Raw genomic sequence first — 17929 nt, 5'->3', positions numbered from 1 at the left:
GTAAAAATGGGGTTAAAATGAGATAATGTGGAATATAGCTAAAACGAGAAGAGTAATCGGAAAAGGTTAGATGTACGAAATACTACCCATAATCGACGCAAGACAATGGAATAGAACATACCCATACGAAGAAAGCAGAACATCCGGAAATGGACCAATCACGTGTACAACATTGTCACAGTGTGTTACGGAAATGAGCTAAGAGAGTGCAAGGAGGAGGAAGAAAGAAGAAACGGAAACAGAAAATATGTGTTTTTGCTTTGGGTGCATATATTGCCCGTAAACGAAGGAGACTCAGATTCATCTCAATGCACGAAGATGGAAGAACACGCAGAAAGGATGCAAACGTTGTTCGTATAGACAGCCAGCGATATAATACTGCGAAATGGGTTGCATATATCGCGTAATGGGAACAAAAATGCATAGCATAGTAGAATGTAATAGCAGCTGGTCAACATAAGTAAGATAAACAGCAACAGTAATATCTGTAACACACATGAGTATTAACATTACATCAGTACGAAAATACGCGTATAACATAACAGTAACAATAACAATTTTGTTTTTGTGTTAATACTGCCTACAGTTCTAGGTCAAAACCGCGCAAACAATAACAGCGTTGAGCGAAAACAGCGCGTGAAAATACAGCATGAACAGAAACACCACATGAACAAGCACCGGGCATTTACAAAAACAGCGCATACAAATACAGCGCGGACAAAAACAGCGCAAGCCAATACAGCGTGGACAAAAAACATGGATGAACATTTTGCACTAGGCTCGCTCGCGCTCTAGCAATCTTCTTCCAACTGGGCTCATGATCACTTACCTCAAGTGGGCTCGCTCTCCCGATCACTTCCCTCGACTGTTCTCGCAATCACTCGCGTTCGCGATCACTTGTGCTCGCACTCACCTCTCTCGACTGGGCTCGTATTCACTCGGGCTTGCACACACTTGAGCTTCCACTCACTATTCTTAACTGGGCTCGTGCTCACTCGAGCTGACGCTCACTTCTCTCAACTAAGCTCACTCACTCGGGCACGCGCTCAATTCCCTCAACGGGCTTGCGCTCACTAATCCTAAGTGGGCTCACGTTCACTCAGACTCGCATTCACTCTTCTCAACTGAGCTCTCGCTCACTCGGGCTCGCGATCACTTACCTCAATTTGGCTCGCTCTCCCGATCACTTCCCCCGACTGTCTCGCAATCACTCGCGTTCGCGATCACGGGCTCGCACTCAGCTCTCTCGACTGGGCTCATACTCCCTTGGGCTTGCTCACACTCGACCTTGCACTCACTATTCTTGACTGGGCTTGTGATCACTCTGGATCACTCTGACTTCCCTCAACTGTGCTCACGCTAGCGATCATTTCTCTCAACTGGGCACGCGTTCACTCGGGCTGACACTCACTTCTCTTGACTGCGCTCACGCTCACTTTTCTCACTCAGACTGCGCTCGCACTCACTCAGACTCATTTATATCATTGAGACTCGGGCTCACCGTCAATTATTGAGCCCGAGCCCGGCTGAGGACGAGTGCCAACCTCGCGAGCGTCGAGCTCACGACTTTGGACACCTATCACAAAAACAGTGCACGCATGGTCCGCAATGCACATCCTTCCCAAAGCAAACATTGTACAATTCTTGATATCTCGATGAATAGTATTGCGTTTATACTTTTTATATTGTGTTCTTTTTATAGGTCAATTCATAGGTTCGGTTTTATATAGCGTATTGGTATACAACCTTTTCCTTCATATCTATTCCGTCTAACAATGAAACTTGGTACACTTATTTTCTAATTCCTATAGTACTTACCAAAATACATTTGGATCGTGTGCTTTTGTCTGGGGCCACTCCAGAGGGGACAAAATTTGATGGGAGGTGTTTTTGGAGGGAATTTTTCCCGACATTATCCCAATTTTCCATGTTCAAATATGTTATGGGCGCCAATACTTAGCACCTCTGGAAGTTCATTCTGTTTCATATTGAAGAGAATGAACTATAAAGTATGACTTTCCAATGAACAGCGTTGATGCAATAACTATTTCACTGCGAGTCTACAATGTGTTTATACTAGCAAGATTAATAGGATCCTGAGACTTACTCCATAATTCATGGCACCTATTCTAAGGCCACCATAACCTGAGCTCTGACAGATCTAACATCGTTTAAGTTGACTACAGTGTTGCGAACTGTCATAGCAAGAAGAATCAAAGCGAACACTTGACAGAACGATGAAGGATTCGAATTACTTCATCACTGATTGAATCAGATTATAAGTTGAAATGTTTACAAACTAGATATTTAAAAAATAATCGTACTTCACTTTACTCCTCAACATTCCAGCACAACGTATAGTTCCACTAGGCCTAACGTTATTGCCACAATAATGAATATTTTTTCTTTTTCCACTTATTGACACAGCTCTGTTCTTTTGACAAGTTTGCTACGTAAATAGAAGTGGGGTTACATGGAACAACAACCGGTCCACCTCCCTATCGCCGCAGGGAGTAGGTTTTCGTGAAATTGAAAGCGAAGAGGGTAACGAGGCTGTACTGCTCTTCTAAAGTTTAAGGGCAGTGAACCGTGATTTGGAATGTCAGGCTGAAATTAGTAGAATTTCTAATGGTCTTTGTAGGAAATTTGTTGACATCGGAAAAAATGTATATAGTCTATACATTACAGAGACCGTTATAATGAGCTTTTCATAAGGACTGATTTAGAAATTGAGTAGTTGAAAAGTAACGAACATGATCCAGCTATATTTGTCTTTTCGTAGAAGACATCTTTTCATCAATATGTGAAGGGGAGGATAGGTTTAGACCCACAAAAATACATTTGGATACACTAGGTTGTTTCCATGGTAATAGGACAGTGTTGTTGCATTTATACCTACTCATTACTGTAAAAGTTTTTGTGTTGTTAGGTTGTTTTGATTTTTTGTGAGGTGTGAATATTGTGGTGTAATCGTTATTTTCATTCATCAGTGGAACATAGTTTGTAATCGTATTATTCACATAAACCTAAAATATAAATTCAGTATGTGCATGTGTGTGTGTTTGTGTTTATGAACACAATGCCTGAAGTGCGTAAGAAGTGCGGAAAGAGGGTGCCCTTGACAAGTCAGGCACGGGAATTTGTGTTTAATCTTAGGGAATATTTCGAAAAAGAAAGTAACGACGGTCCTTTATAGCCATTGAATAAAGTGATTGAAAGAGTAAATTCAGCTTTATACATTAGTACTACAACTGTGAAAAGAATCACAAAAGAGAAGTGCTAGAAAGATCTCGCTGAACCGACGGAAACTTTATCCTAGGAAAAAAGTGTAGAATTTCTACAGTAAACGGAATTAAATTGTCTACAATTGAAAGCCATTCTCTAATGTAAGTAGTTTTCATTATATAAAAAAGATATAACATCTTGGGTCTTACGCAGAGTCGTTCTGACGCGTGTTTAGTGTCATACTAATGAGTTGAGTTGATTTTGAGTTTAACGTCTCTTTCAGCAGCAAGGCTATATGAGACGTGGACCTACTGATTAACGTGGAATCCGAACCACATGAGCTCCCGCCGGGAATCGAACCGGGATCTCCCATGCCAAAGGCGTACGCTAACCGCTTAGCCACGAAGGAGCTCGATGTCATACTAAAGAGTTCGACTAACATATATTTCCATGCAGTAGTCAGGCATTTAGTATAACGCTAATCATACGTCAAAACGACTCTGCCTAGAAATAACGGTTGTTTCTTTACGATCTTACTTCAATACAGTATAACCTGTAAACTTGGTCACCTCTCTAAGTTGGCCACTTGCTTATCTTGGCCTGGTTCGTCTTGAACCTGAATTTTCCCATAAAACATTCGTTACTTATTACTCTGTAAGTTGGCCACCTGTCTATCTTGGAAATTGGCCGTATTGAAGCAATGTTTACTCTATGATGATAATAAATATAACTGCGTATCTTGGCCACAATTCCGTTTTGTTATTTTTCTTGACTCTTTCGTATACTCATATGAGAGGCAGATGTTCTATATTTGTTACTGGAGACAAGAAGCATAGATTTCTCCTTAGAGGTCAATGACCAAAACGCTACCCTGATAAAGGGGTGTTGAAGGAAGAAGTGAATAAGAAAAAGCACGTACAGGAATTGAGGAAATGGTTGTACATATTTGTTTACCCTGTCTGTATCGGCCCCTATATTGACCCCTTTCATCAGTGGGGAGCTTTAGTAATTCTGGAAAATTCTCAAGGTTAAAGATAACCATGTGAATTGTCAAGTATTGGCACCTGACGGCTTGTCGAAAGGTAACGGAGGTTTTGAGATATGAATTTCCTTTCCATCCTTTTCAAAACATCTTTTATTTCGAGGGAAACACTGCAGCACATTAACAAGCGGTAGTTAACTACAAAATTAGAATGTGTATATGCCGAAAATAATAAAAGAAATACGTTTAGAATGAACCACCATAAATAAATTTGTGTAATAAATGATTTGTTATTTTTTCGAAATGTATCTAAAGAAAATATTTGTCACTGTCGGAAAAAAAGCCGTATAAACTGCATATAAATTATCCAATTTATAATTTTACTTGTGTGCTACAATGTCAGTTTCAATGATCTGTGTACAGTTTCTATTTTATGGCTGTCTGTGTTAATGTGTTTTCAATACGAATAATTCAGTGTACCAGACTATATTAAACATATTGTAGTAATTTTTTTCTAGTACTGTATATTGTTATAATTACTCTATATACATTATTTAAAAGTATGTGTTGTTCCATCGCTTATTAAAATTTTACAATTAAGTATTACTAGAATGCTATTCTAAAAATACAACAATCACACTTATTTTCTGTAAGTTGGCCACCTGTCTAAGTTGGCTACTTTTCAATGGAACCGATAGTGGCCAACATAGGCATGTTTCACTGTACTAATTTGTTTGTTTCTCTTAACATACTTTCGTCAGGCATAATGTTAAATAATATTTTTGTTGTAATACATAGGTGATTCTTTTCCACAAAATGTGCCCCTTGTTATATTGTATTGTTACAGAAGATAAATGTGGCAACCACGCTTGATCGCACGTGAGAGTTGTCAGAGCTCTTCTTAGCGCGGCCTTACTCTAACCTTTTGTGCATGAACCTACAGTATTTTTGTTATATTTATCGAATAGACTAGGTGTGATTCGGATGTCCGGATGACAGGTTCATGTCTGTTCCTTGTGAGATCCGCATGCCATTTGAATACAGAAATGCAATGCTGGATTGTGCTTCCTTTCCGAGACATTTTTTTCGTTTTCGCTATATTCCACATTATCTCATTTTGACCCTATTTTTATGCCCTTGACCCTTTCAATGCGCTTGTTGGCCGATATTTAAAAAATGCGTGCCGCTTCTTTTTCGATCTTCCCTGTGTCTCTGCAATCTCATTACAATCGGCGTGTTACACCGAGGTGCCCTGCCTTGTAAGAAAATCAATTTTTTATTTGATTTGAGTTTATCATCCTTTTCAGCATGAAACTATTTAAGACGTGGACCTACAGTTTAACGTAGGATCCCAACCACATGAACTCCCACCAGGAATCGAATCTGGATCTCCCACACTAACTTAATTATAAGTGTGATCAAGATCGGTTGAGTTATGTATATCACGTATGATTGTATATACGCCATTACTATTTTTTATATTGGTTTTTTAAGGACTTTTGTTTATCAACCAAAACTCCTTTTTATATTTACCCTGTATGTTAGCAAAACTCCTTTAAACGTTTAGCCTATCTGTTTCCAAAATTCCTGTATATATTTATCTTGCGTGTTACCAAAATTCCTGTATATATTTATTCTGTGTGTCACCAAAGTTCCTTTACACATTTACCCTGTCTGTTACCAAAATTCCATTATATATTTACCATGTCTGTTACCAAAATTCCTTTATATATTTACGCTGTTTGTCTGTGTGTCCGTCCATCCGTCCGTCAGGGAGACAAACAAACTCAAAAATAACTTGATGGATTACCATCGATTTTGGCCAGAATGTAGAGGGTTAAAAGTTGGTTAATTAATTCTTTGATGGAAGTGATATTCAAACCGGAAGTGGTACAAATTAATCCTTTTAGGCTTTAATGTTGATTATTATAAAATAAAAACAATAATAGACAGCAAGAAGCGGTTTCTTTCAATAGATTAAAATATTCCAAGAATACACTTCATTTCCACTATTAAGTCTCTACTAACACCAGAAAGCGATAGAAATCGACTATAAATTCCGGTTTCAATATTGATCGACATAAATAGCTACAAATACGAGAACCGTTTTTCTTCTTTTCTTTCTTATTTGGAATCGATTTAGCGTTCTAAGAATATGTACCATCTCTTTTCCTAATCCTCTATTCAAACCGGGAGTGACAGAAATCAAGCACTTCCGATTTTAATCTTGATCGTTATAGAGTAAAAACGTAACGAGAAGCGGTTTTCTAAGAATATATTCCTCCTCCACTCTATTCGTTCTATAAAAACCGGAAGTGGTAGAAATCTACTACCACTACCAGTTTCAATATTACTTGAGGAAATATCACACCATAGAAACCAAACCTCTCCATGTAGTGTACAAATGACACTTCTGCTTGTTTATATGTGGGAAGCTCCAATGAGAAACGAATTCATGAAAATTCAGTTTTTTTTTTTTTGGTAATTTATTAAATTATTTCGTAAAAGCTAAGAGATTAGTATCAGATTTTCTTCTACTATGTGTTCACCGAACAGTAATAATATCATGATCGCCTTTATGCAAGTGTTCGCCCAATCGAACGAATTAGTATATTATGATGGTAATTCTGTTAGCTTCGGATGCATTAGATGGTGAACAAGTTAAAAGCTAGTGAAGCTCTGCTTTGGCATTTACTTCCCCTTCCTTCCTTACTCCTCATTCAGGTTCCATCCATACTCTCCAGAACTTCGCGTAATGCCACGGCGAGTAGAAAAAAAAAAGATTATAAAGTGAGGAATATCGGGAAAGAGAAGGGGGTACAAGTTGCTCTGCATGTATATACCGCGTATCTAAATTGCGGATATCTTTTATATGACGCCGCGCCGGCTGGAGAGCTGATACGGAGCTATGAAGTTGCCATTTCGGGTACCCAACTGGGACTAACGAGCGGGGATTATGTGTCATTAAGATAGTGGACCATTGGCCCTCTCGTTCAACAACACTCGGCTTGAGAGAATGCTTTTCCAGGGAGGTGAAAGAGGAACAGAGAGAAAGAGACTTTGCCAACTCGTCTGAAAAATTACAGAGTCTGGAGATTTTCACTTAATCTCCCCACGAATCAGTGATGGTAATTCACAGCAAATTCTCTTGATATATTGGTTCCTGCCCTTACAGTCTGGTGGATTATTCCAACTACAAGTTGTAGAACAAGGTGTGATGTCAGGATTTCTTGTGAGAAATGGAAGATCATTTCCATTGATAAAGCCAGGTGTAAAGTGAATCGAAGCACATGTTTTAATGAACGAGGGATTTAATTTCAATAGTGCTTAATACCTTTTCATCGTAATCTCGTTTATAATAAAAGACTTGCTCTGAAATGAGTAAACATTCTAGAAATGGAAAAGTACTACTTTTCTTCCAGATAGTGTTTGTTTTGTTACCATCAACAACTATGACTGTCATGTTTTCTAAGTTTAAAAAGAGAATAGAAAACGGAAATTCTCCATTATAACTTGTATTCAATATGTGGGACTCTTAGTTCTCAAGACAATCAAGTCCAATTTTAAATTTAGAGATTAAACGATTTATGTGCAGATACTGTAAATAACTTTTATCAAGTAAAAAATGTAAACTTTTCTACTAATTTAAGTATTCCGCATTTTATGTATATTTTTCTCACAATTTTCTTAAAGTGACCTGATTCCCTTGTGCTCTGAACGTTTCATGTGACTGATTTTAAAAATATGTGAAACACATTTAGAGAAATGTAAAATAAATAAATAAATAAATAAATAAATAAATAACAAATGGTAAAACCTGTAGTGCTTATTTTTCCTAGAAGACAAATCTTATTTAGGTAACGATTTTTAGAGCCTTAAGTGTGTTTCATTATTAAAATGCTTCCTATCTTCTGTTGCTTGTACTTTTCAGTGTAAAGTATTTTATCATTAATATTATACCTAAAACTTTATTAATAAATGAAGTAAATAATAATTTATTATTTATCATTTTAAAAGCTACTTTTTTAAAGTGGGGACTTTGCTCTAAACCTGCAGTGCACTACGGACTAAAAAAAAGCGAAATTTACTGATAGATCATCACTTCTCTTGTACAAACCTCCTGTTGTGGTTTGTAGCACAGCTCATCAATATTGATCTTTTAAAATGAAAGTGGCACCCATACAATTCCAAATATTAAGGGCTTCAGTATAGTGCACTGCATTATACAAAATATGATTATCGAGTCCAATCACGCGTCAGTATGACCAAAACTGTGGCCAGACGAAAATGCCAAGCCGCATACAGCCAATGCAACAAAGCAACTTTTGGAGTCATTCGGATGGAGTTCTGAATCACCCCGCGCATTCCCTAACCTGGCACCTTCAAACTATCAGCTGTTCACCTCCCTGAAGATGCACATGGGTGGGGAAAAAATTCACGACAAGGAAGTGCAGATGAAGGTGAAGAATTGGACAAAAGAGGTGGCGACACACTTCTTTAAGCAAGGCATAAAAAAAATTGATCCCTCGTGTCACTAAGTGCATCGAGAGGTATGGCGACTACGTGGAAAAATAGTTCACATATGTACTGATGTAAGCATGTAAAAGTATTAAATAAATTTTTTGAAACCTACAAAATTCTAGTACATTTATTTTCTTTACATGCCTCGTACTTCTAAACGCTTTCCATAAACTTATTCTTCTGATGTGAAGAACAAGTATTTTAGCTAGTATTGAATATTTTTTTAATAAAATACTACGCTAATTTTGTATACAACAAGATATTATGTATTGATTTCAGTGCAGTGCGTACAATACAAAGTATGGTATACGATTTCAATATCAGATTCTCATAATTTGGAAGTCTACTTTAGGTTTACAATGTGAAAACTAAATTAATATTTTTCTGTTAATTTTAATAGATGAATGAAACACAAATTAGAACACACAAAAGCTTTATTTCGTTATGTTCGATAATATTTCCCGCCTACTGTTTACTTTTTAAATCAAATATTTTTTGTAGTGTTTTGATTTCTAGTAAGGTTTTTATAAATTAAACATAATGTTTGCATGTTTCTGTATGTTTTATACACACGGTAAGTAAACAACGTAATGCAAGTCTTTGATGAACATATAACCTTTAAAAAAGATCACAATATACAGCAACGTGAAAATGTTGGTTTAGGAATTATATTTTACTGTTAAATCGCTTGAGTGCTATAAAATCGTTTATTTTATAGCACTCGTTTATTTTATTTTATTTTATATCGTTTATTTTATTTGTGTCTAACATAGTGTCGCATGCCATTTTCGATATTAATTTCATCCTTGTGACCTGATACAAATTTGGAATCAATATTCGTATCTGTATTAGATTGACAAGCTGTCAGAATTCGTTGGAAATTCCATTTGCTACAGAGAGGAAGTGCAACTCAATAGCATGCATATGCTTAGCGTATGCTCTATGTAATTACGACATTGCTGCAACTAGGGATAAACCAAGATGAAAGTGTAGAATAATAATCTATGTTGTTTTATTTAACGTGTAATTTATGATTGAACCAAGCAAGACTTCCATTTGTTTTGACATACGTTGAGATTAGTCCATGTCAAATCGTACAATGTTGGTAGTTATAGGCTTCCGATATTTATTTAAAACTATGTATGAAAGTATAGGCCTATCATCAGGGCCGTAACTTGTGAGGGGGGGGGGCAGGGACGGCAACTACCCTTCCAGGGAAGCTCTCCGCCGTTCGAGAGAGGCCCATTTTAAGACAATTCTTACTCCATACACGATACGAACATGAAATTATGCATGAAACATCAAACAGATTCATTACATTATATAAACAAAACAGCACACAAAAGGTAAATACAACAAATATTAGTCGTGGACCCATTTCAGTAAAAAATAATGTCTACTATTAGGAACCCTAGAAATAGTATTTCTTCGTATGGCTTTGAGATTTGTCAATATTGTCCCCTTAATTAATTAGTCGCGTATGGAACGGGCCCAGAGGGGGTAACTAACGGCCCCGCAGACTTGCTGTGCGGGAGGGCCTAGAGGCTCCGGGGGCCCATAAGAGTAAGTGAAAGGTGGAAAGAGGGGGCTCAAGAATTAAAAGACAACTTTTTCTAGGGGGCCAAATACGCGTATTAATGCTTGACCCCAGAAAAGAATCTAAGTTATGGCGCTGCCTATGTTAAGAGAAGCACAAATGTAGAATTTTGTTTCGGTTAACCTGTGATAATTGCGTTAGCTGGGACTTATTTAAAAAATGGCTGGCCGGAATATTTTGGCTCATTTTCAACATACATCTGAACCGCTGGTCGTATTAAAATGTTCGAGATATTGTTAGAAAGTAAACTAATAATAGATCTTATTGAAAATAAAATATTTTAGAAATGCAGTTTCGTTCACATCGAAGAAATGAACAATTGGACATGATAACATACCAACTTTAAGATTTTTTAAAATCTTTATTTGTAAGAAATTTACAATGTATTCATAATCTACTCAAGTCTCACTTAGTACGTGATTATTAGGTACATTAATTAGAAAGTGTCACTTCGTCTCAAACAAAAAAGAATAGCACCACATCAAGCGAAAAATCAAGTACATTTGAAACTCTGCATCTCATGTTTGGGATGAGATACAGTACCAAGGATGAAATAACATCCAAAAGTTATTTCAATGCTACATTTGTTAAGAATAAATTAAACCAGCAATCTATTTGTGACAGCTCCATTTTGTCTCTTTCACGATAATTTCAACAAAACCTCATTTTTATGTTCTTTCTTTAAACAAATGTATGGAATAAGCTAATAGCTTAGTTATTGAGATCACTAAAGGATACAGGTAGTAAAACAAGGTAAATTCAACCCCAAATTGAATGTTTCTGCTGATACGCAATGTATTTAAAATAATTTCACCATACATTTTGTAAAAATTAGACGATTTTGATTAATATTTTCTTGAATGTTCCCCACATTCAATATCTAGAATATAGGATGGATATGCCCCCCCCTAAAATGGCGACAAAATACACATAGGATGCACATGGTGGCATAATCACGGGCAGTGACGTGACTGATAAACATCAGCACAGGATCCAAGAAAAACGACATATTGTACCCTAGCATCAGAGAGACACCATGTTTCACGGTTGGGCGTAGACATTTCGGGTCATACGTTTCTTTGGGTGTACTTCATTCGTAAACACAGCCGTGTTTTGAAATAAAATGAATGATGACTCATTCGATCATATTATACATTTCTAATCATCAGCGGTCCATGTTGCATGTTCGCGGCACTAATTGCGTCGTGCTAAAGCGTTATGGTCCCTTATCAGCGGTTTCACCAGTGCAACCCGACCCTCTATTCCCATATCACGTACCTCGTGGCGGACTGTGGTTGGCCCTGCTTGAGTTCCTTCGTTACTTGTACCACAGTCGCACGACGCTTGTGTGCAATAATCAGCTTCAATGTTCGGCGGAACTTGTCACTGAGGGTTTTATTCGTTTTGCAATGAATTTTGTAGTTCGTCTTTGCCTTAAACACTGTTCCTCGTGACACCCTGAACACACGTGCTTGTTTCGTCATGCTCCCACCACATAACCGAGCGCCAACAATGTGCCCTTTTTGAAAATCAGAGAGGTTGCATACTATGCACTATCACCGTCTGCTCAATTCATTGCACATTGCGGTTCTGCTGCTCTTCACGTATAATAGAGTTTGTCCTATCATACCACCGCCAACAGCGTGGTGTTGCGTCGCCTTGATTGTCAACTCCAGGTATTTTCGTTAAATTGATAAGTATCTGTATGTTCTATTCCAGGTAGAAGCTTGTGTAGTATGTTTCATGTAGCATCGGTCCTGAAATGAGACCTACAACGATAAAGTATATTTCTGTATGTACTTTCTAAGTATTGTTTATATTTACGGGCAAAAGCGCTATTTTAAGGGCACAAGCTATCAAGAAGAAGAATAAGAAAGTATATGAAGAAATAATTTAAATATTTGTATTACGTATATCGATATACTTCTTTTTTTTCGTTGCTATGGCAACTTGTTTATCTGGTTGATATGGTAATGTAGAAATAGATAGAACGAAGAACCATATAGTTATAATTGGATGTATATTATTTTAATGTAACAAATAAGGTATATGTGGAAAAATATATAATCTAAAAGTGCATAACTGTGGTGCAATTCATTTGAGATCTCGTGAACTTTCAAATATATTTTGAATACTTATAATCAGGGAAGGTAATGAAGAAATAACGTTACAACACTAAATTACAAATTAATCAATCAATCAAAACCGTGCAATACAATTAATACGTAAGAGTGAAACAATACACATTTATTGAAATCCGAGTATGTAATCCAATTTCTTAAATGAGTTTACATCCTTTTGGTAGCCTGATTTTGGCCCCAATATTATCAATTGATATGTGTAAAGATGAAACACTTCATACTTGATGAAAAAAGTTTTTTTTTTTTTTTTTGGTAAATTGTAACAACATTTTTTCAAGATTTGGGAGATTTATTCCCTTGCTTTGACTTCAAAACTTAGAAAACGCGCCTTATTTTCATTAAAATCTTAGATTATTTTGCGAAAATTTATCGGGAAATCTTAACTGTATATAAAGCTACATGAGCTGACATAAATTATTGTCCACTTGCTGTAGGGCTACAATGATTAAGTTTGGCATGATTATAGCTTTCCGGAACTAACGGACAGGAAAATTGCCGAAAGTGAATATTTTTAATTTTTAGGGGGGCTAAAGAAAGGATGAAGAATTTCCCCATGTTATTTAAATGGACCTTTTTTTTCGACCTATAATTTCATGTTTTAGGTATTTAGAATTGAAATAAAAACTTGAAATTCGGTATGCTTGTACGTTTTCGTTAGCGCTACCTAAGTAAATCAGTAAAAATGAAAAATTCCTACTTTAGAGTGTTTTTTTTATAGGGAATTAAAAAATATTTTCCATGTTATTTATATGGGTACCTTTTACACCCCCAAATTATTGAGCACTTCCTGTAGGGCTACAATGATTAAATTTGATATGATTGTAGCTTTTTGGGACAAACCCACAGGAAAATTGCCAAAAGTGAATATTTTTAATTTTTAGGAGGTCTAAAGATTGCATGAAGAATTTCCCCATGTTATTTAAATGGACCTTTTTTTTTTTTTTTTTTTGACCTACAACCTCATGTTTTAGGTACTTAGAATTGGAATAAAAACTTGAAATTCGGTATACTTGTACGTTTCTGTTAGCATTACTTAAATGAATCATCAGATTTCCAACCGTACAGTGGTTTTATGGGGAGTTGAAAAATCTTTCCCATGTTATTCATATGGGACGTCTTCTACACCCCAAAATGTTTAGTCACTTCCGGTATGATTAGAATGATGAAATTTGGCATGATTGTAGCCTTCCTGGACTAACCGACAGGAAAATTGCCAAAAGTGAATATTTTTAATTTTTTAGGGGTCTAAATGGGGATGAAGAAATTCCCATGTTATTTAAATAGGCGTTTTCTTGGGATATAAAATCTTTTCTTTTAGATAGTTGAAATAGGAAAAGAAACGATAGAATTGTGTGTTCAAGAGGTGCGAGGCCATAGGCCGAGCAAAGACAGTGTGCGGGGGCGAAGCCTTCGGATGGGCAGAATCAGGAAATATGAAGAGAAAGTTCACAAAATTCACTGTTGATGCAAAGGGCGATAGATAAGAAATGCGAGGCTGTAAGCTGAGCAAGCTCAGGGGTCTGGGGGCGGAGCCCCCAGCTAGCCAAAGGTTAGTAATTTTATAAAATCGGAATTAATTCACTTCCTTATTCATGTCCGACTTAAATCTCAAGCAGTGAAGATGATTAGGAAACCTCAAGAAGAGGATACAGGGTATTGCATCAAATATATTTTGCGAAAGTTATTCTGAAAATTATTTTGTTGTCACCTGACATATTTGGGCAAACTTCCATGTTGGGGTTAATTTTACGCTTCCTTTTTTGCCTCACTTTCTCTTGATGAGTTTGATTCTCAAGGAACTGAATTATTTCCTAAGCATCAAAGAAAACACCAAGTTTCACTAAAACCGCATAAGTTTTATGAGAAAATCATTGTAGGATAGACAGAAATACAGTTGCATTCATATAAATACATATGGAGCCGTGTGAGCATGGTATTGGGCTCGGTTCACTAATTCCTATAATTCTAAAAGTAAATTGACCTTAATTATTTATTCATTTAATATCTCATATATTATTCTGCCTTAAAAAGACTTGACGCATAGTGTTTCTTTGCCCAAATGGGAAGACATCGTATTTGTTTCCGTTATGAAGCTGTGCAATTGACATTTTATAATAATATTATTTTCATTTAGTTAGTATATTTCGAAGTTCTTTGAGTCTTAGTGCTCAGCTTCTTGTCTTTGATGTAGGCACCCTGTTTCAGTTTCTTATGGGAGTATGTTTTGTTCTTCCTTATGGGAGTAGTATGTTTGATACTTCCTTATGGGAGTAGTAGTATATGTTTGATACTTCCTTATGGGAGTAGTAGTATATGTTTGATACTTCCTTATGGGAGTAGTATGTTTGATACTTCCTTGTGGGAGTAGTATGTTTGATACTTCCTTGTGGGAGTAGTATGTTTGATACTTCCTTGTGGGAGTAGTATGTTTGATACTTCCTTATGGGAGTACTATGTTTGACACTTCCTTATGGGAGTAGTATGTTTGATACTTCCTTACGGGAGTCGTATGTTTGGTTCTTCCTTATTTGAGTAGTATGTTTGGTTCTTCCTTATGGGAGTAGTATGTTTGGTTCTTCCTTATGGGAGTAGTATGTTTGGTTCTTCCGTATGGGAGTAGTATGTTTGGTTCTTCCTTATGGGAGTAGTATGTTTGGTTCTTCCTTAGGGGAGTAGTATGTTTGGTTCTTCCTTATGGGAGTAGTATGTTTGGTTCTTCCTTATGGGAGTAGTATGTTTGGTTCTTCCTTGTGGGAGTAGTATGTTTGATACTTCCTTGTGGGAGTAGTATGTTTGATACTTCCTTGTGGGAGTAGTATGTTTGATACTTCCTTGTGGGAGTACTATGTTTGATACTTCCTTATGGGAGTAGTATGTTTGATACTTCCTTATGGGAGTAGTATGTTTGATACTTCCTTATGGGAGTAGTATGTTTGATTCTTCCTTACGGGAGTAGTATGTTTGGTTCTTCCTTATGGGAGTAGTATGTTTGGTTCTTCCTTATGGGAGTAGTATGTTTGGTTCTTCCTTGTGGGAGTAGTATGTTTGATACTTCCTTGTGGGAGTAGTATGTTTGATACTTCCGTATGGGAGTAGTATGTTTGATACTTCCGTATGGGAGTAGTATGTTTGGTTCTTCCTTATGGGAGTAGTATGTTTGGTTCTTCCTTATGGGAGTAGTATGTTTGATACTTCCTTATGGGAGTAGTATGTTTGATACTTCCTTGTGGGAGTAGTATGTTTGATACTTCCTTATGGGAGTAGTATGTTTGATACTTCCTTATGGGAGTACTATGTTTGATACTTCCTTATAGGAGTAGTATGTTTGATACTTCCTTGTGGGAAGAGTATGTTTGGTCTTTTCTTATGGGAGTAGTATGTTTGATACTTCCTTATGGGAGTAGTATGTTTGATACTTCCTTGTGGGAGTAGTATGTTTGATACTTCCTTGTGGGAGTAGTATGTTTGATACTTCCTTATGGGAAGAGTATTTTTGGTTCGAAATGAAAATATCACGTTTTATTTCTCGGCGTTATTCCCTGTAGGCTAAAGGAGATGGATAAAATTGAATGATTATGAAAAAGAAAAATGGTGGAATAATAGTGTAAGTAAACGAGAGAGCTCCGAGAAAACCCACAAGCCGATGTCCACAGCAAATTCACATCTCCTGGGATCGAACCAGGGACCCCTCGCATCAGAGGAGACCGTTCTACCACGGAAGCACAACGGTCCCGTGTGTGTAGTTTGGATCTCACATTAAACTGAAATCCATGTAAACCCCATGAAAATCTCTAGGTTAAAATTTGATGTTTCGCTTACAACTCTCAAGTTCCGTTTTTTTTTTTTTTTTTTTTTGAGGTTCATGTGTATATATACACTGAGAAAAATTCGTTATCCGGACGGCGGAATATTGTATAAATACTATACGATATTCATATGTTTACTATACACATCTGTACGGAGCATACGTTATGCTACATATGTATTGTTTTGTTCCCGCTTAGATGTTATATCATGCCGCTGCAGGATGCCTGACATCTAACAGTCTTCCGTATATTGCATACGTAAACGTATGTTACGTCAGGTGTATGTTATATACACCCACTAATACGCTGTATGTTATATACACCCACTAATACGCTGTATGTTATATACACCCACTCATACGCTGTATGTTATATACACCCACTCATACGCTGTATGTTATATACACCCACTAATACGCTGTATGTTATGTACACCCACTAATACGCTATATGTGATATACGCCCGTTAATATACGTCCACTTGCATGTGAGATCCTTGCCGTCTATATACAGTTCTTTCTTTTATACAGGAAGTACGTATAGATGGAACATTTATACAGAAAGTATTAAAAAACATAAGTTTTCAGTTATACGTTTGCTGTAGTATGTTATCTATAGTCCTATGTTGAGTCCAAAAACTGCAGGATTTACTCATATAACCTTCGTTTACACATACGCCACATAGATCTTTTGTCTGTGTAATTTATACTTGTGTGTGTTATCATGTTCACTGGAAAAATTGGAACACACTGAAGATGTAAATACGTTAATGTTAAACGTATGAAGGTGAATACGTTCATATTAAACATGGTTCTATGATTTCGTTCCTTTCTAATGGATCTTTTAATAATAATACTTTAACATTTGGTGTGCTGGTTTCTGGCTAACGATATTCTCGTTAATAAATGTATAATTTGTATTTCGTTTTTAGTTTACAGTACTTTATACTATTATACCCGATGTCGTAAACTATTTTTTTTTTTTTTTTTTTTTTTACAACAAAGTACTCTTATCCAGAAACAAATGTAATAGAAATTATCAATAAAAGAAAAGAACGCAGTAACAGATAGGTAAAATCTCAAAGTGGTGTAAAGCAGAGATAAATAGCATATTGTCTGTTAACAGCACGTGATGTAAAGAATACATACAACAGTTATTGGGAGTTTTGTTACAGACATAAATAATAGCTATAGTATCCATTTTTATTGCGTCTAAAATATTGCTACTATATTTGTTGATCGAAGAGCTACATATATATTTAATGTCAATTAATATTATATCTGAAATATATTACGTCGTTTGTCTGGCGTTGTTCAGTATCAACAGATCAGGAAGGTAAAACCAATATTATCACAAGTTTTACCATCGATATACTCACACATTTTCTAGCACTATGAACAAGTATTGTGTTGGGTCCTTTTGCTTGATGTGCAGAACATTTTCTTTTGCTTGAAGCGATAATTATATATATATATATATATATATAATATGAAATAAAGGGCGTAAACAACACGGAAAATTGTAGAAGACCGTTATAAAGAAAGGCTTGCATAAGCGTAATCATGGAAAGCCGAAATCAGTATTCGACGCCATAATAAATTAGCTTTTATGTCCGTCTGTATTAAGCTATAAATCTTCATTGACCATGCAATATGTC

The sequence above is a fragment of the Thermobia domestica genome, chromosome 9 (assembly GCF_964235325.1).
Source record: "Thermobia domestica chromosome 9, izTheDome1.hap1.1, whole genome shotgun sequence".
Classification (NCBI taxonomy): Eukaryota; Metazoa; Arthropoda; class Insecta; order Zygentoma; family Lepismatidae; genus Thermobia; species Thermobia domestica.
Note: the sequence above shows the minus strand (reverse complement) of the source record.